General features: G+C 33.2%; 1 protein-coding gene and 1 pseudogene across 33 annotated transcripts in view; one reads left to right on the top strand and one right to left on the bottom strand.

Annotated features, from left to right (window-relative positions):
* The window catches only part of Ppfia2 (PTPRF interacting protein alpha 2), a 458820-nt gene that overhangs the window by 245107 nt on the left and 192008 nt on the right, over positions 1–21705 (top strand). The window lies entirely within an intron of this gene.
* Positions 806–6948, bottom strand: LOC104875955 (annotated as a pseudogene).

Here is a 21705-nt window from a genome sequence, read left to right as displayed (position 1 = left end):
ATAAATATATCTATCATATATATGCTTAAATATATATGCATATATATCAGAATTGTTAGATCATGAATACAAGAATTTAAATTAAAAAATGAATTCCATGATATGAGAAGTAAAATAGAAATATAATTTGGTAGAAGCACAATATAAATTTTATATTTTAAGGGGCTTATCTTACTGTTTATAGTGGATAATGGTCAGTATAAAATTGTAATGGAAGTATGATTGATGTATTTGAATCACAAAAGAGTTTTATGTTAGAATTTTGAAATTTGCAATCTATTAGAAACTCCATATTTTATATTCAATAAACAAACACAGGTTAAATGTTAATCTAAAGCCGCATGAGGAGGTATATTCTCCAATTCTCTTTTAATAAAATAATTGACCACATACCTCTCTTTGAAGACTATTGTCCTGAACAACACTTTTATACCTTCATTTTTCCAGCCCCATCATTTCCATATTCATTCTGAGTCGTTGACTCTCCTTCTTAAATCTAGAAAATAGAAACTCGAAACATCACATCTCTCCACCTACCAGCATCTTATGTCTGTGTTCCATATTCTTTTTTGTGAGTCCTGAAGAACTGGCCCTGTTTCTAGCAAATGCAACCCCATTCTCTGCTCCTCTCTTGATCGTGGGTGGAGTTACAGTAATTCTTCCCTTTCATTTCTTGATCAATTTTCCTAATTTTATTAGGTCTTTCCCATTGATGCTCACAGTGATGTCATTTTCCATAATATTAATAATAATATATTCTTCAAACCAACATGTTTTTGACATAATCTGTCCCTCTAGTTACATGCTATCCCATTTCTCTTACTTTAGAATTATCTGAACAAAGTGAAAAAGACTTAAAAATAGTGAATATGATACCTACTATGATCTCTCACTTTCTTTTCCCTATCTCTGCAGTCAATCCAGTAAGTTCACAGAGAGAGAGAGGTGAAAGTCAAAGACATCGATAGAACCAATGTCTGCTGACAGACTGTTTCCTGTTATATCTTCATGTGACAGAGGCTGGGGAAGATTCTGTGTTTCCATTTTTGATAAGGACATTAATCCCATCATGGAGGCCTTAATCTCATGGTCTAACCCAGGGATGATGAACCTTTTAGAGTTCTGTTATAACAAACAGCCTGGTGCAGTATATCTGCCTCAGGTTTGCCACCACTGGTTCATTACTTCTTAAATGCCTCATCTCCTAATTTTATAAAATTGGAGGTAAGAATTTTAAAACAAGAGGGAGGACATAAATTCAGTCTTTAGCAAGGATGAAGGACTATTCATTTTGTCTTCTATATTTTCACAATTCATGAAATGTTGGGGCAACTTATTATTTGTGACAGAATAAGGCAGTAAAATGTCTAAACAAGACCTTCAATGATAAATGTTCTAGGTATAAAATAAGTGGAAGAGAATTTGAATGTAGAATTCCATATCAATAATTATTTCAAAAATGTGAGCATGAACCCCCCCCCAAAAAAAAGAAAAAGAAAAAGAAAAGTATTCAGGAAAAATATCAGAAGGTTATTTTTCTACAACATAAGAAATTGTAGAGAGATAGTAGCAAGAGAGGGTTGTAGAAAGCTTTCCTGGAAGAATGAAAACTTGTCTCTGGAGAGAGCCTGGTGTCAAAAAGGAACAGTTCAAAATAGCATTACCTTCAAGTAGGAAATGGCAGATCAGCCCAGAAATAAAATTAGGGTTTTTGAAGAAATTAAACCTAATAATGCCTTCCAGTTAACAAGTTATGACATCGTTTCTCCTGTTGAAAGATATATAACACTGCTGTTATGCTTCAGAGAAATTTGAATCAATTGAGAACATTAATGATGAGGAAAGCTGTGGGAAATGTCTAAGCAAATGAATAAATAGCAGAAACAGCTGTATAAATTGAGAACAAACTGGAAAAAGATTGACAAGATCAGGAGGAAACTGGTATGTTGAAAAGGTGCAATAACACACTGTTAGTGAGGAATCTAACTGGAAGTCCTCAGCGTCTGAAGAAATTTCAGTTGTTGCTTTGCCCATCACAGTGAAAGCTACTTAAGATTACTTGTATTTGGTGAATGTGAGTCTGACAGGCAAAATGCCTAGATGATCTAAATATGCAAATTTTAGCAAACCTCTAATTGCATTAGTACTCATACATTTGCATTTTCTTAAGCATAAACATTCAGTTTAGAAGAAATAATATGTTGCTTGCTTGCTCATTCAGAAACTTGAGTGATGCCAAATGGTTCTGTAGACAACTGGGGAAAGGATAATGCTCACAATATGAATCTGTCGTTCTCTTTTTGACAATTGTGAACTTACAATGAGGAAGTTTTTTATGTGTATGTTGATGTTTTTATGTTCAGATTTGAATTTTTCAGTGAGTCGTATATCTAGAAATACCCTAGGAAGCAATGTTTCCAGAAAAAAAAAAAATGAACAAACACTAGTTTGGAATTTTCCAAAAGTTGCCCTTACAGTCTCAAAATTCCATGAGAAAAACTACTTGTTTATTAGCAGAAACAGCAAGTTTGAGTTGTGTAAAAACAAACTACTTAGTTTAACAAAACCTGAATTTATTAAACAGCTACCAGGTGTCTAACACTATTAAAATGTTTATTCTTGATAATGTAAATATTAAGTTTTAATAATGGGGAAACTGGACACTAATACCCCAAAGAGTTTACAATAGTAAATGAAAATGGGTGATGAAAAAAACAGATAAAATGATAGATAGCTTATTTCCAAGTGGTGGAATAAAAATATGGGTCTTTAATGATAGGCAACATATAGTAAAATGTTATATAGCAAGAGTTAGAAGGATAATCTTGTCAACTTTCACTTATAAATGTTTGGAATTGTTAAGATACATGCACAAATTTCCAATTACAATATAGTATATTTTGTTCATATAAACCATATAAGGTCCCTTTAATAAGAGTGTACGTGATAAAATTTTCATTTCACTCAAAAAATATAGTAAGGGAGTACAATGTAATAGTTGAATTATTTCAATTAAAATTTTCATCAAAGCTATATTTAGAGCTTGTTTTTAAAGGATTCTATGGTAGTGGAATAGAGTAACTATTTAATATAAAAGTATAAAAAGACTGTATTTTAACCTTTATTTTTTAATCTTACACCAAGAAAATAATCTTATTATAGATTAGCATTTATTTAAAATTACACGGGAAAAGAAAAACATACAAAGGCAACTTTGCATTCAACAAGTGATTTTTTTTTTTTTTTTTTTTGTACCAGGGATCCAACTTGTGATCTTGCACTTGCGAGGCAGGCAGTGGAACCACTAAGCCAAATCACCAACCCCTCAAACAATTGGTTTCTAAATTCAATCTTTAGAAATAATGAAACAATGGTCATTTTTTTCTAACAGTTTATTGGCACAAATTGACTTTTAAATTGATCTAGAATTTTTTTGGGGGGGTGTACACGGGATTGAACTCAGTTCATTGTGCTTGAAAGGCAGTGGAACCACTGAGCTAAATTCCTGGCCCTGATCAAGAATTTTTTTTTTTAACTCAATTTTATTTATAAATGTTGCAGAGTTTTCAGCCTAATACTTAACCAAAACTTTTTGGAGGTGCATTTCTTTCTCTAGCATATAGTTTTTTGTCTTGCAATTAATATTAGCAACTATAGGAAGTTTCTCTAAGTCATAAGAATTTAATATGATTGTTGCTCTGGAAATAGATATCACTTGGGATTATCTACACTACGTTCTGTTTAAAGGCAAATTATTAATTGGAAAAGAATGCAATTTGACAGTGGAAGAATAAAAACAAACAGTGTCATGTTTTTCTGCAGACCTGCTAAAAAATTACTCCATCTTTACATTGGTACTATTGCTACAGAATTATTTTTTGCTAGACCACAGGTAGCAACATACCTCATTTTATATTTTCTTCCATAAAGAACACAATGTTTTATCAATTAGGTTGTTCAATCTAATAAACAGACACTTTAAAACTACTATGTACTTTAACTGCTTTAACTAGGTACTTTAACTAAAATAAATTATTTTCTTAACTGGTTTAGCTTGTATCTGGAAAACCAGTAAAACCATTTTATTTGAAAATTAGTGTGCTGACTCAGAGGCTGCCTGTAAAACACTTGGTATCTCTGTCTGCAGTCATGAAGCCAGACCTTCATGAACTTTGTGATTTAGTGTATGCAGAACTGCTCTTATTTAATCAACAGAAAACACTGAGCCAACAAAACCAAAACGATACACTCGGAAGGCAGCAACTAGCTTGTAGCAATAGGAGGACATAAATCCTCTTATCTAAAGGATCACATAATCTACAACCAACTTGTTTGGAGATGGTTCTGGTTTACATGAGAGCCTGCTTAGACTTACTGTGACTGAATGATAAGAAATTTTCTTTTCCTAACATAATGCCTATTCATTATAAATTGTTACTCCTAATTTCTTACAAATCTCATATATCCTTGGATTGCCTACTACACATTTACTGTAGTGTACAACCATTAATTAATAAGCCAGGTCTACCCATCCTGCAAATAAAGCGTCCCTTCAGAAATATACCAGATGTGTTGAACAAAGGCGTATTTCAGTAGAATGATGCTCTTCAAAATAGCATGTGAAGTACCAGCTATTGATCCTTCAATGCAAATACCCCTTCACGTTATCATAGAAACACTGACTGCAGTTTACTAGCTACTCTTTCCTTCTAGGAAACTATGGCTATAATGTTTTTTGTTCAGTTTTAAAACTTTTAATACTTATTAGTTTTAAAAATTTTAATACTTATTAATGCCAAGTTATGAACACCATATAGTTGTGACATTTGGGGAAGAAGCACACTCAGGTGAGAAGGCTGTGTTTAGGATGAAGGAAGTTGGCTCATACTTTGCATAGAAACATGCCAGAAAAATATGGAATTATTGGGGAAATTGTGAAAAATGTCTGTGAAGATGTGAACTGTAATGCACGGCCCAATGAGTTAGGATCCTTGATTTAAGCCTGGTCAGGAGTTTCAAAAGATGGCCCTTTCACTGCACACAAAACTACCTGTGCCCCCATATTTTGTATATCTGTTCAGGTACAGGCAACAGGAACACTGGAGAAGGGAATGCTGGGTAAGACAACGTGGAGCAAGCCTATGCCAGCCACTTACCCCAGCTATTCATTACAGGAACAGTTTTTGGATTCACCTCACTGTGGGCAACTCCAACATTCAGGTTTGTTCTGCCTTCAGCTCTAGGTGGCCGGCCCAGCGCAGGGCAGCATGGCGTCCCGGTGTCCTGGTGTCCTCAGCAGTGTAATGTCAGGGTTTTCTCAGCCCCGTGCTACAGGCAGAAGCCCTGTTTTAACCTTTAGTTCTCCCAGTCTACAAAGTTATTTAATAATTGTATCTATTATTGTTGTTGTTTTAAACTGGTACATTGAAACATACACACACATCCAAACATTCAAATAAACAGAAAGGTAAAAATAATGTCCTTCATCACAGGGAAAATATTTTGAACTTTCCTGTAACCCCACCCTCAGGATATTTTGTAAGATATTTCAAAACAGAAATATGTTATGAATATTTTTATCTATTGATAGTTCTCCTCCCTGTTTATATTAATGAATATCACAATACTGAACATCTAGAAAAACAACTTTTTACACTTTCTAATGCTTTAGTGTCACTGAAAATGCATGAACTAAGTAATTATTATTCCCTACTGCTATAGTTTATCATTTTAGAAAATTTCAATATTAGTAAATTAAAAATATATTGAGAATATTTTAATCATTATATCAGGTCCCAAAGAAGTTAGGTATTGATGAAAATTACTGACTAATTTGTCAATATGAACAGGGACTTGTTTATGTGGCTAATTTTTGCTATCATAAAACAATTGTGCTGTGTTCAATTGGAGACATTAATTTAATTCACTGATGGTAGCTGTATTATGGTCATACTCTGTAGATGATGCATACATCACGTTTGTCTGGTGCTATTTTCTAAATACAAATATAAAAAGAAAGTGCATTAATAAAATAATTGAAAAGGCAATGAAAATAGACAATCAGGCCACCCAGATTTATTTTGTATAATGGTTCATAACTTTGCTTTCTTCAATTTAAATGGAGGAATTCTTAGGAATGACTAGTGTATTCAAGAACTATTTAAGTATAATAGATTTTTATAAATCAATAATTTAAATGTGATACCACATACAAAATTAAAAGTTAATGCAAATATTAATAACATCAGATTATGATTTATTACCCTCACACACATATCAAATTAGTCAACATTACATAATTTTAATCTTTTGCTTTCTACAATTTCTTTTGATTACTCTTTTGATCCAGTCTTCCCAGCTTCAAAATCTATCTGCCCATTAAATATCTGCCAATTCCATGACATTGGGCTTGTGTCACTGTTTTAAACTTTTTAAACTTTTCTTTAACTTGTGTTAAAGAAAAAACTGGAATTTACTATGTTAGAATTATGAGCCTGTGGGCATGGGTGTGGGATACCAGCCATGGGAGCTGATGATAAATTATCAATGCTAATGTGACAAGATCAGCACTTACTGATTAAAGGGGCTTGAAACACATAGCTTAATCTGAGAATCATCTGTGACAAGAGCCACCTGTCCTTAAAAATGGGACCTTTGCCATTGTTCTAATAATAACTATTTAGTATTAGCAAGCACTTGCACTTATTTAAATATTTGACATAGATAGCATATCTCATGCAATGAGATTGTGATTCATCCTTTTCCAAATGAATAAGATGTGACACAAATTAAATTTCCACAGGACACACAGCTACTAAAGGAAGTAGCTGAGAGACAGAAGCAGTGGCCTCCAGAGATGGAGATTTTAAACACTTTGCTCTTCTACCTTCCCAAGGTCACCCTGTTCTGTGGGGTAAATAGATCTATGGCAGAATCATCCCCAGACATTCTAGGTCAGCCCAGTCCTGGGCCACTGAGATTTCATATGCTCTAAGCTGAACAAAATGGGCTATGTTTATTCACAGATCTTTTCCTCCATCAGTGAAGCTCACTAGGCAGCTAGGCTTTGTAACACTAGATTATATAAAATAAAAACATCAGTTAGATAAACAAAGGAATCAATTAATGTATGGCATTTCTTTAAGGAATCTAGTTCTAGCGTTTCACATGGTTCATTATTTGACTGTGAAAAGAACATAGAATTGGCATATGGTACATATTTCCAGATTTACTCACAAATTGAATGAATGTCATCTAAAAGATGATGCATTTCTCTTTTAGTTTCAGCTATATTTCCTCCTCAACAAATAGAAATGGACAATTAATTAAAATAATTTATTGAAGTGAACTAAATGTTATATCACTGTAATGATGATTACTACCATCAAGAATGAACTAAGTAGCATTTTAGGCTAAATGTTTAATGCTAGTTTTCTACTGTTTCTAGTATGAGTTATACAAATTAATGGGGAATAAATACACATTAGAATTGGAGCATAATTGAAGCTATTTGGCAAATCCATCTGTGAAAATATACTAAGTAGGGCCACCATAGGAATCTTCCATTTTAAAATATTGGAAAAAATATATATAATAGATTTTTTCCAAAGACATTTAAACCTTCAAAATTTATTAATAATATTCCTTCTAGAAATACTATGGTTAGTTATTCTTCTTATAGTTGAATCCTGAAAGTCCTCTAATTTGCATGATGTATTTTAAAAAGAGAAGTGCAGAGGTAGTGTTAATCTGAAATTTTGGCAAAAAATGACTGAGTTCAAGTAATATCTCTGCTATCTAGGACATTACTACATATGAAACATTGAGTAAATTACTTAAACCCTCCCTAGCTCCTTTTATCCACTTGTGAAATGAAAATCAGAGTAACAGCACTATATAGTAATTACATTTTATTTTATCCAAATAAAAGATGAGAACAATGGTTGAAATATAGTGAAAATTATATATGGACTGTTACTACCAGTATAATGAGTTATACTGTGTTTAAAGCTAATTTAATTTCTAAAGAACCAGGAAAGTTCTTTTAGAAGGCTCTCAAGTATAAAAGGATGTATATGTTATAATGTAATACATTTAAATGCAGGTGATTTTTAATGTTGCAGTTAAAGTTGTCACATTATGATATGTAGCCAAAATATGATATGTAGCTTCTATAATTTATGCTACATCTAGTGTTCTTTATATTAAATATATTACCCTTAGCTTGGAGCTTCATGTTTTGGAATTTCATGTTTTGAAATCAATACTAACAAAATTTACATTTTATAGTCTCCTGGTGGCTTGTGTTTTAAGTGATTTTAATTTTGTTTGACTCGTGTGCTTTTTGGTAAAAATTTTGAAATACCTTTTTAAAAAATCCCTCACAGGCTTGTGATTCATTTCTTTTCTAGCACATAGCCATTTACGTTTAGCTCTAAAGTTCACAGAATCTAGATTTTTTTATATTAATATTTTAAGGATGATAAATTTGAAGTGAGTAATGTATATTTGAATTATTTGGAGGAGGTCTCCGTTTGTGCTTTAGCATCAGAGGAAAAATACTGGAAGAAATGCAGGTAGAATCAGATTAAGTTCATGCATTAATCAGTTTTCCATCACTGTGACAAAATCTTTGACATAATCAACTTATAAGGAGCAAAGATTTATTTTAGTTCATGGTTCCAGAGATTTCGGACCATCAAGCAGCAAAATAAAGACAAGACTAAATGCTTACTTAGGAAAATAATTGATACAAGGAGGAGATTAAAATATAATAAAGTAAATATGGAGTAGACTGGATTTAGAGTTTTGAAAGTCCCATTTCAGATCAAACCCTTGAAGTCAAACACTTTATTTTTTAAGATCATTTATTTGCTCCTTTTAAAAAGATCACTCCAGCTAGACATTTTTTTCCATCCTGAAAACTATTTGAGATCACTAAATAATCAACATCTTTGATGCTCAAGCTGTTCAATTCCAAAATGTCTAGAACAGTGTTGGGCTTAAAACACACTGAAATAATTTTTAGAATTTGTGTATTATATTTATCTTAGGGACTTTTTGCTTTTTACTTTGGTGACAATTTAGGCTTTGTATTTTGTCTTATGAAGGGCAGTAAAATTAAAGCCTCAAATCACTAGATTATTTTAGAGTTATTATAAGAAAATGACCTTCACCTAAACAATGCCACACTCTTTAGTGTCCTTTAACCAAATAAGAGTATAAATGACACAGTAGGTGAATTTAAAAAGAGATTTCTACTCCCAGGGATATTTCATGTTTCTGCATATGGGCAATAACTCATTACTTTTGTATGTTCATCACACCAATGAAAAGAGAGGAGGTGGAAGAGGTTATTCTATAAAGTGATTTGAAATGATTACATTTATAATGGTGTAATTTCCCAAGAGTACAACAGGAATTTAATTAAACTTAAATATACATTCTTTAGAAATGAAAATAGTAGAGTTCGGAAATGGGAAAGAACTGTCTTCTGTAAAAGTTCTTTTCCTCTTCATTTTCAATTTAAATATCATATATCATATGTAACCTTTTTATACTTTTTTTATAAACACTGTCAAGACACAATCTACACATTATCAAATTTACTTTTAAAAACTGTACATTTCAATTTTTGGCACAGCGTTGTCCAAGGTTTACTATCTAATTTTAAAATATTTTCATTAACCTCCCCCAAAATTAACCTGTGTCATTAAAAATCACGCCTGATTCTTCCCTCCCCAAGCCTACGGCAAATAATAATCTAATTTCTTGTATGTATTTGTCCATTCTGTACATTTCATGTAGTTGTAACCTTTTGTGACTAATTTGGTTTAGAAATGCATATATTGTATTACCAAATAACAGTCTATTGTACTATTTTTACTTATCAATGCATCATTAATTGATGGACATTTGGGTTGTTTTCATCTGTCGACTATTATGAATAATGCTGCTAGGAGCTTTTATATAGAAAGGTGTATATAGAGAGACTGCCGAAAAACATATACCTCAGGGAAAATTGTACAAATATTTTAATACTAAATGTATTGAGGCATCACAAGTCACCTCTGACCTCTACAATTACAAGAAGTGGTCAAAAGTGGCCATTCACTTCCAGACATTTACTAGTATTACAGTGAAGTGCTAAAGTGGGTATGCATTGGCAAACTGTGTGTGTGTGTGTGTGTGTGTGTGTGTGTTTGTGTGTGTGTGTGTTCATTTCTTGGATTTATAAGTCACAGAGGAATTCCTGGCTTATAGTGTTATTTCGTGTTTAACACTTTGAACAGAATTACTGCTCTACTTTGGAATTCTACCAGCAATAATACATGAGGGTTCTATATTGTATTTTAAAATGCATAATGAAGTTGTAGAAGTACTCTCTCTCTCTCTCTCTCTCTCTCTCTCTCTTTTTCCATTTTTATAGAAGTTTCACTTTTCATAACAATATAATACTAACACAGTATTGTGAAAGATATCTGTCTCCTTGATCTGTAAGCAGCATTTCAGGGATGAAAATCATTTTATTCAGCTTTATGATTTTACCACAAGTTTTAACAAATTTTGCAAAATGTACACTAATAAACGATGGTGTGAACTTAGTAAATATACATATGTGTGTGTGTGTGTATTTGTCAATTTTCTCTTAACATTCTCTGAATGTGAAGGAATTCTTTCAAGTTTCTAAATAAAAGTGTTTCAAATAATCGAAGGCAAGTCTATCTCTGTTATTATTCAGAGAATGACCCTGACAACTCTCATGTAAGAAGTGGGCCTTTGGAAGGTGATTTGATCAGAGGGGTGCCATAATCATCAGAGGATTAGTCAATTAATGTGTTCCAGGCCGAATGTGCTCGTAAGAGTTAGGGCCTGGGATATGATTTAGAAGGGCATATTTTTGTTGCTGGCATTTCCTTTCTCTCTCTGCTTTCTGTCTACCATGGGGTAAGCAGCTTACTTCCACCTAGCTATTTCTACCTCAAAGCCAGCTGACTGAACCCACAAACTATGAGCCAAATTAAGACTCTCCTCTAAGTCGTGGGTATTGGGTATCTTGTCCTAATGTCATGAAAGTGACTAATAAATACATTGAGATATAGATTTTCTCCTGCAGACCAAACTTCTTAATGGAAAGCACTTTCACTGCTGAAATGTAAGCTTTTCCTAGTCCACTGAATTATTTTACAATTCATGCTTATGTAACAGAAACCTAGATTCCTTGTATTTTTTCTTATGAATTCATTAATATTTTATGTTACATTTTATCGTGTGTCTCACAAACTAGGCAACTGGCAGAGGAAAAAGTTTCCAGAGATGATTCCCTAATGACTTGAATCACGTTAAATGTTCATTCAACATAGAAACTCAACATTTATAAATATTTAATCATTTCAATTTCTGATTTTGCCAGTGTGGTGAATCTGAAAGTATAAATGTGCTTCCCCCTACAAAAACCTGTGTAAATTGCAACGTGGATCTTTTAAATACATCATGTTGTCCTCCCAACAAGCAGAAAATAAATAAAAGAAAAAGAAGGAAGGAAAGAGAGAGAGAGAGAGAGAGAGAGAGAGAGAGAGAGAGAGAGAAGGAAAGGAGACAGAAGAAAAATACACTATATTCTGCAAACTGAAGAACCCAGAAGATATTTACTAATCTCAGGAACTAGAAACTGGGGGAGTTTATATCCTTAGATTGTATATTGAGAGCAGGGAGGAGACAAAGTCCTTCAGTTAGGAAAGGAGGGGAAGAGGAACTAAAATCCCTGCACACATTTAGAGCCCACATGCTCCACTCTCAGAGACATAACCTTCTCAAAGAAATCTACCACCATCGAACAGGTGTCCGGAAGACCAGACCTCAGCTAAGGTGTGGGGAGACAATAGTTACCACAATGCTGCCTTTAAGAAAGGTTAGGTTTCAATGTTTTCGCAGATTTAATTGTTTATTGGTACATTTTAGGGATACAGTACAGTTACATTCATTATTGGGATCTTGTACCTCTACATGACAGGTCTTGGTTCTCATTTTTTCCCCTTGTCCCTGCCCTGCCTTCACCCCCTCTTCCCCTCCCCATCTACAACCACTTTATTTCCATCTTTTCATTCTCTCACATTTTTTCCTTTTCCCTTTTTACTCTTCCCCTACCCTTCCCACCTTCCCTACACCTTTAGCCCTTTTCTTCCCATTTCACAATGTCAGTACTAAGTGAAATAAATAAGTCACACACATATGTATATGCCGAATAGTTTTTCTGTTGTGAATAAACTGCAATAATACATAAGATCTTAATAAGATTACTGACATTGTGAAAAGGTTTCAAATTTATATTAGGTATTCAAAGTACTTCTTGGGCCCGGGATTTAGCTCAGTGATGCCGCTGCCTGCCTCGCAAGCGCAAGAACCTAAGTTCGATCCCCGGCACCAAAAACAAAACTAAACTAAACTAAACTAAAGAAAAAAACCAACCAAACAAACAAAAGAAACCCCAGGAACTTCTTGATTCAGATATGTGTGTGTGTGTGTGTGTGTGTGTGTGTGTGTGTGTATTCAGATATATATATTTATATCTGAAGGTAATTTCTTCAGAAAGATTCTTCAGCTACTTCTTGTAGAATTAGAATTCCCACAGATTAAGAAAATCAAATATGAGCTTGCACTCCAACTTTAAATAGCAAGAACTAAGTTGAGCGGGGCGAGGCGGTGCATGCCTGTAATCCCAGCACCCCGGAGGCTGAAGCAGGAGGATCGCTGTGAGTTCCAGACCAACCTGGGCTACATAGAGAGTTCCAGGTCAGTCTCAACTATGTAGTGAGACTCTGTCTCAAAATGCAAACAAACAAACAAAAAACAAAACAAAACAAAACAAAAGAACTAAGTTATATTGCGCTGGCCTCTAAAAAAAAGATAAATGTAAATTTTATTATCAAGGATATTATATGTTAAAATTTCAATACACATTACATAAATAAGTTTACAATGTGTACTGAACAGCACTTTAAAAAATGACACAGATATGACATATATTAAAATTCATTCCCCAACAACATCAAGAACAAGATTTAGTTCTGTTTCTTTTAAATAAAATGCTTGCTAATCTATATTACATTTTGCTTAATAAATGGGGACAGAATAATATTATTGCTATTTGAAAACTGAGCATCTTTACTGTAAGCTTTGCGGAGAAGCTAGTAATTAATACGACAGAGACAAGAAAGTTTTAGCTCTGGGCCTCATACTTTACCTTGTAAATACAGAGGATTTTATTAGAACAGAATTAAACTTCATGTCTTTGATATTAATGATAACTTAATGAAGTCTTAATGAAGACTGACTATTGAAGATTGTTAACAAAAATCAAAGAAAGTTCAGAGAATAGTTAACATTAGATATTAGACACCTAAATCATTAATTTTGAAAGATCAATATATTTTTAGGCTTTACATATGATTTCATTCTAAATAACTTTCAGTATGACTCAGTAGTCTTTAACCAGTCAAAATGATATTGTATCCACCATTGACTTTATCCCGCTAATGACTCTGAATGATCTGTACAAAGCAATAGGAAAAAAATTAAACTTTGGAGTCATTAGAAAAAAGCTAAAACGTCTTTAATACTTTGAAAACAATGATTTTAAACACTAATTTGATTTTTGCGTTTTTTCAAAGGTGTAGATAGATACAGGGTTTTTAAATAATATAATTAATTGAAAGGCACTAATTATATTTCATAGTTATTAAATTATAAAAATGGCAATGGGTGCTAGCATACATTTAAAAATTGGGAGCTTATGGAAAATTTACAAACTGAACATGAAGGAAATGTCAGAAGAATTTTCTTTCCTTCAAGTTATACCTTTTGACTTATTTCTTATTAAGTTCTTATTAATAATTATCTTTCTCTTGAATAATTAAATATTATTTTAATATCAAAAGAATGAAAGAACTTCTGAAAAGATTCTTTGCTTCATAGATATTTTACATTCTTCCAAACTACATTAGTTTAAGTAAATGAAAAATGACATAAATGCAACAGACATTCAGTCAATTAAAGTGTCTTTTCTATGTTGATTATTCTGCAAAGGGTGGTCAACAGTCAACTCTACTAATACAATTTATTCACAAAACAAATGTTGATATACTAAATAGTGATTTTGCAATTAGAGAAGTTTCAGCAGAAATTTCTAACCTGGAATAGCTGCTATACTTTACTTTTTGAAGAAATGTTATAAATGTATAATTATAAATCAGAATGACGAATAAATAGGGTTCTTTTGGGGCACTAGTTTGGATTGTTACATGATACTTCTTAATACATAGTATCAAAGAATATTATGAAACTGCTTCAAGAATAATGTGTCACAATTATTTAATGGTATTTCAGATAAGGCAAGAGAGTGTCAGCAAGTGTGGTTTATTTGATAAAGCTGAAGTTAGCATAAACAAAAAATCAAAAATTTTCCAGTTAATTACATATTTTATACATATGTATTTTTATAGGACTGCAGGAATTTAGTATTTATAGAAATTCTTTCAACCATGAGTAAATAGATATAGGGTATACTAGAATCAAGAGTTATTTTTTTTCTTTTTATTGAGTTTATTGGTACAATTTAGGTATACAATACAGTTACATTCATTATTGGGATCCTGTACCTTTACATGACAGGTCTTGATTATCATGTTTTCCCCTTGTCCCTGCCCTCTTAACTATACTTTAGTCTTTGCACATTTCTTGTTAGCAGTGGAAAAGATTAAAAATCTTTTCATATATTTTCTTCTTGTAAATTTTCCTAAGAAAGCAATATTCTGAGATTCTTTCTGCTTTTATTGAACAGTAAGACACTCAGATATCAAGAGAAGTTCCTAGGGAGAATGGTTAGAGGAGGAAGACAGAATAAAAGGCACACCTGTTTTATGTAAAGTGTTGCTTGTTTTTAACATCCATTGTTGCTGAGAGAGAAGACATCAAGGTATTAGTGCTTTGAAAATTGAAAGAACTGTGCAACCACAATGACACCGACTAGGTTCTAAGGAGACTCTGTCACGGGAATATAAAAGTTTGATAAATCTATCAAATAGTCTAGAAGTTTCATGGTTTCAGTATATTTTGGAGATATCTACAATCACAAGAAAGAATAAAAATTTAACAAATCAATGACCCGATGAACTCTTCCATGGATTCCCTTTTCTCTTACCAAAGACCAAAATTGATTAACATGGTTTATACTTGACCTCACCCTTACTGCACTTCTTAGAGAATAGTTTTACGGAGACGCCATTTGCATGTCATTTAATTTACTCATTTAAAATACCAACCTTAATCTTCTGCTAGATTCATATAGATATGTATCCATCACCACAGTCAATATTGAGAACCTTTTCAATAATGCCATAAAGAAATGCAATATGTTTTAAACAGTTAAATACATAAAAATACATTTCAAATCTTTAGTTACTGGAGAAATGCAAATCAAAACTTACACTGAGATTCCATATTATACTCCACTGAGTATGACTGTCATCAGGAACATAAAAAAAGCACAGAGAGAGAGAGAGAGAGAGAGAGAGAGAGAGAGAGAGAGAGATTGCACAAGTGTCTCCCTTTACAAAACTAATATCACCACAAGAACCCTTCCCTCAAAACCTCATCTAAGCCTAATGATCTGTCTAATAGAGCGCCATCTCCAAATACACCATCTTGTTGAGGGCTAGGGCTTCAAATATGAAGTATGGGGGATAGAATTCAGCTCTTAGCAGACGGTGGCTAGCTTATCTATTTCTTCCATGTTTCATAAGCTTTTGTTATAAAATTCAAACAATCATTCCTCCTTCTAAGACATGTACTTTTATCTTTTTCAAGCAATTTTCTACGTTTACTCTATATGGGCTTTTTGGATTTTAGAAAGTTGTTTCTGCTGTTTCCGTATGTGGACAATTCTTGCTCAATATATACTTTGCCCAGCTTATTTTACTCATTTTTCATATTTCATCTCAGATGCCCCCTCCACACGCGCACACACACACAAACACACACACACACACACACACACACACACACACACTTCCTGTAAGGCATACTAGCATTGTCCTGTGCAGACCCAGTGCCTTGGATGTAGCCCCATCTTGGTACTCATTACATTGTATCGTCCTGTAATTGCTGTTCTGTTACCTTCATTAACTAAGTATTTTTCACTATTTTACACACTATTATGTCTGAAAAATTTAGATCTATGTATTAAGCACACAATAATATTTTATAGTCAATAAACAATTGCTAATTTATTAATTTACAGTGAGAAATATAATTATGAAACAGAAAAAATATGCAAAAGGAACTGACAAGTCCTTTTAAAAATACACAAAGAATCCAATTATTCTAAGATTATTTTTCATATCCGTGGGATCAGAATATGTTACATTATTTGAATATTTAGTGGTACCATGTCCTATTGGCATGTCATAACAATTCTGTCTCTACTCCTGTTCCCAGGCAACTATAGTCTTTGTATCATTCTTGCATTCTTCATAGAAAGAATGAATAGAAGACACTTTACTGCGTTCTTTTCTATGGTTTGATTTTCTCTACTGCTTGATGCCATCACCTCCCTTTCTTTGTGAAAAATTCTGCTTTAACTATACATTAGTACAGCATATTTAAGCACAAAGCATAATCTTCTGAGCCATGTTCTTCTTCTAAATGTTCTGCAGAGCAAAAGTCTAGAAAAGGTAGAAAGATACCTTTCAATGGGCTTGACAATTTCTATAGCACCCACTACAGCATTTTAGCTTAATGAAAAGCCAACAATGTTCCAGCCTAAATATTTTTGCTTATATAATTAGAAATCTGTTGATGATTAAAGATGCATGATTTTGTTTTGTTTTGTTTAGAATTAGAGCTGTGTTGGGAGATTTAAATGTTCAGCTTGAATGTTATTTTATGTACCTGGGAGTGTTTGCCACAGCAGGTATTACCTAACCAGATGCTAAAGCCTTTTAAATTAATACGCAGCATCTTGTCAAACATGCCTCCTGCTTTACACTGTCAGAACTGTTGAAAATTGGCTTTTCCTGCCAACAGAGCTTTTGGTTGGCAGTAATTCAGCCCTAACATGCTTTACCTACAATGCTTACTGGTAATTTTACTGATGTACCTAAATGTTAGGTAGCAATAAATTAGCAAATGATTCAAGTATCACATACGCAAAAATATCTTTTGAAGATTTCTAGAGATAAAAGATTCCTTTCCTCTCCATTCATTAAGATGAATCAGGATCAAGGACAAGTTCATTAGTTGGACTGCAGACCTAGAAGTCTTTGTTCCTCTGTTAGAATTTCTGTCTGATGATCTTCCTCTCGCTTCTTCCGTTTGCTTGATACAATGAGTCCAGACAGAGGTGTTTCCATTTGGGGAAAAGGGAGGGGGGAGGTAGAGTAGATTAAAGAAAAAAAAGCAAACTTGGAGTATCCCCAGGTTTGTTTACACAAGCATGTGTTTGTGTCGTTTTGTCTTTAGTATTGTAATAATACACAAAGGGACAGGATTTGGGAATGAGGCAGCTGCTCACATTTAGAGCCAGACTCCAAGGAGGCTCTGTTCAACAAGGTCTGTCCCATTTACCCGGATCAGGCAATGTGTCCGAGGCTGTAACCCCTAGCGTGGGACAGGCAGCTGGCTCCTCTTGAACAGCCTCTCATAGCTCATATGGTGATTCACTGAGAACTACTTTGTATCTTTATGTGGTCATTTAGTTTCAGATACCAGGCAGTATTTGAGGGCTCTGTGAGCCCTGGGATAGTGGTGATTGATGCAATCAGAGAGGAGCAAAGAGAATCACTGGAGATAAAGTCAGAGACATATGTTCAAGGGGGTTGATTTTAAAAACAGTTTTATGACACATAATTTTTGATAGTTTTTGAATCTTTGTAGATATGAATAGTATAGTATTATCTGATGTGTTCGGGGGGTAATAATAATTTAATTATTTGATCAGTGAGAATTTACTAAGTACAAAGAAACAAAGGGGTACAATAAAAATTTTCTCTAATAAAGATGTATCGAATATTTCCTCTGTATCACAGTAATGCCCATCATTTCTATTATGCTAGTCCATGAGTACTGCACTGGAACTCTCTCTCCTTTCTGATTACTCCTGAGGATAATCTGCTATCTTTGATGTATAATTAGGATTGTAATTTATTAGGGACTCTGTAAAACGAAAATGAGTTACAGTAACATTTATGTAAGGAGGACTCAGGCATGTGATTCTCAGGTATATTTCAGTTACCATGAATTTAAAAAAATGCATGACTTTTTTACATCTTTAAGCAGCTAATGAAATATTATATTTCCCTAAATTTGCAAACTTGACCTCAAAAGAAAATCAAAATTGTGAAACAGCCATCTATGGCTTAAACATAACTGAGTACATATCATTTATTGAATACCTTTTAAAATTTAAAATATGTAATATTTTAGACAAGCCAGTCCATGAAGACAGAAGTCCGTAAAACCCCTAGAAGACACAGCTGAAGGGAAACAGGGTAGCTGACTTGCAGTTACCAAATACCTTCCTTTCTTCTCTGTGTTCGAGGCAATCACAGTGACGCTGCCTGTCCCCCTAAGAGTCATCACCCAGTTGCATCATTTCCAACAGGCTGTTATTAAGGAGCACTGCATAACTGGGGCAGAACTATACACTTATTTACGTATTAGACTTCAAAACGCAGAGTGAGATAAGATGTAAAACAGACACATTTGTACGCCACCCAGTAGATGACTCGTAGTAGGAACATGTCTTGATGGCTGGACTGTATAAGGCTTTCTGACAACATAGGTTTTCTGTCAACAGACGTCTAATTTTGCCAGTTTCTCATTTCCTTAACTGGAAGGTTTCGAAAACAGAAGTTACCAAGCACCCATGTACATATAGACCATAAAATGGTTTTTGTGGCATTTTAGATTTTAGACAGGCTTGCATGTCCCCAGGTCATCATAAGGCAGTGGCATAAATTATTTTTCAGTTTTAGAGAAAAGATAAAAAGTTCTCTAAAAGCCGGGCGTGGTGGCGCACGCCTGTAATCCCAGCATTTGGGAGGCTGAGGCAGGAGGATCACTGTGAGTTCGAGACCAGCCTGAGCTACATAGTGAGTTCTAGGTCAGTCTCACTACATAGTGAGACCCTGTCTCAAAAAACCAAAAAAATAAAAAATTAAAATAAAAAAATTCTCTAATTATATGTGTATAAATAAAAATAAAGGGGGACAAGTGATAATTTGTGTATAGTTTAAATCTCACTTTCATTTTAACCAAAGAAGTCATACTGAACCAGTTCTATGAAAATTCTGAGCCCAGTTGTACCTGTCAAATTGTATTAGTCATAGAAGCAATTTTATCTTTAAGCTGTCTTGCCCAGGGCTGACCATGAGACACGGTCATTTCACATGGTAATTTTGGATGACAGATTTCCCTGGGCTTACGTGGTTCTAGAAGGCAATTATAAAAACAGAGGTCATTAACACCGCATTTGATTATGTAGTATAATAATGCAAAAAAAGTCCACCACTTTATATCTACAGAAATTGATGTGATGATGGGGTGCTAATTTATATGAAAAAACACATTTTTCATTCCAAACTAAAATTATGAACTAAATTTCCAAATGCTCATGTGAATTTTTAACAGCTAATTTACTGATGTGTATAGATATAACATTTTGGTAATATATTAAATCTTTTTGTTGCTTTCTTTTAATCTAATATTTCTATTTTTAATGTATCCTGGAAATTATGTCCTGTGGTTTAGAAAGGGAATGTGTCCTTATGCATGTAAATTTATGTGCAATTATATCAAAAGAAAATATATTTTAAATTCAATGCTTCCCACAGAGTATTACAAATAGAATTGCTAGAAGAGCTTTCAATTTCCAAAAGAGGAAATACCGAAATATAATAAATGGGAGGCATAGACTGGGGAAGTCATTATTTTAGAAAAAGTGTTTTCGAGGGGATTAATTGGTCTATTTTAAATACTAGGTGGTCAAATCATCATGCTTGGATGCCATATGCTTTACTGGGAGCTATTTTTGATTTGCAAAAATGGTTGAAGAATAAATTTAAAAGATATATTTTTATGGCCAGTAAGGGTGTGGACAGTGTTTAATGAAGCTGAATGTGAACCTACCCTTCATTTCTTCTCCTCCTTCTCAGACACCTTTGCACTCATGATTCTATTTTTTTTTTCTTTTTTCTTTATTGGTACATTTGAGGTATATGATACAGTCACATGCATTTTGTTCCTAGCTGGGAGACATACTGTGCACTGCTTTGACGAACCTACCAGAATCAGAAGTGACTTTCTGAACACTGTGTTTAATCTGGCAGTTTCCAGGCAGTCACTCTGTCACTCACATAAATGTAATAAAACATGAGAGAGAAGTGCTCTGTGGAATATGATAGTGTGCATTTTGTGTACAAACAAAACAAAAGTTATACTGTATCATAGATGTTTTATAGTATATAAATTATAATGCTGTCACTTACTGAAACAAGGAAAATTAAGTAATATCTTTAAAAATTATTTCAATATTAAAGTCAAAGGAATAATTCATCTATAATAGGAGTATATTGTATCTTCATATTTCTAAGAGCTATACTAGGACCTAAAGATGTAAAAATTAATGAAATAGCATTTCCTTAAAAAATCATGATGTTTGAGGAATTGAACACATAGTTTATTATAAAAACACCATGAAGTATTATGGGGCATTAACAAAGGCAGGCTAGTACTTTAAGAAATGAATTTGTTATAAAAATTAGTATTTAAAAGGAGCATTTCAACTAAACAAAATACAAGAAAAACACTAAACTGGCAGTTTAAAGCTCTGTGCTCAGAACTGACTCATTCCTGGTAGCACGTGAGCTTTGTGAATTTAGATTTACATGTTAGTCGTTCATTTTTCTCAGCCATCAAATAAGAATGAAACTGCTTTATTAAGAATTTAAAGAGCAAGATAAAATGGTGACTGTGAGAATGTTTGCTGAAATTTGCTATGAAGTTAATAATGGTAAGATTAGCCTTAAAGCATAGAGTCATTAACTAGCCTGTTCAGAATCAGTGCCGTGATAACAGAAAGCATCATCTGTTACTGGTAACATCTTGAGAAATTTTTATCTTCTGTTTTATAGATACATGCTCATTTCCATGTACTTATAAATTAATATATTTTCTTATTCTCTAAACAAAAGCATATTTCCCTGCCATACAGAGTTTTGGCAATAGGATTGTGTAAGCGGAAGCCAAACATCAAAGTCATTCATGATTTTACCACTGGAGAGCTCTAATATTCAAATCTGAAATATTTATTTCAAGTCTTTTAAAATATGTATAGATAGCAAGCTAACGCTTAGAAACATGGACAAATATACATGTTATCTTAAAGTAGCAAGCTGCTAAGCGTGAACATTTGATTCATATTACATCTTAGTCTCTCATAATAGATGAACATAAGATTTTTACATTTGTAGGCTAATAATATAAAATTTAGACTATTTAGATATCATTTCTCTTTGTGTCAAACCTGTGAAGTTTCAGGTTTTTTACAGAGAGAGATTTACTGTTTTGTACATCTTTCTTGTTTCCATTCTCCTATTAAATAATATACTCATAAAACATTAACATTTAAACTGGAAGCAATCAGGGAAG

This window comes from Fukomys damarensis, unplaced genomic scaffold, assembly GCF_012274545.1.
Source record: "Fukomys damarensis isolate Sample0158 unplaced genomic scaffold, DMR_v1.0_HiC HiC_scaffold_15, whole genome shotgun sequence".
Lineage (NCBI taxonomy): Eukaryota > Metazoa > Chordata > Mammalia > Rodentia > Bathyergidae > Fukomys > Fukomys damarensis.
This window is presented reverse-complemented; position numbering and strand designations above follow the sequence as displayed.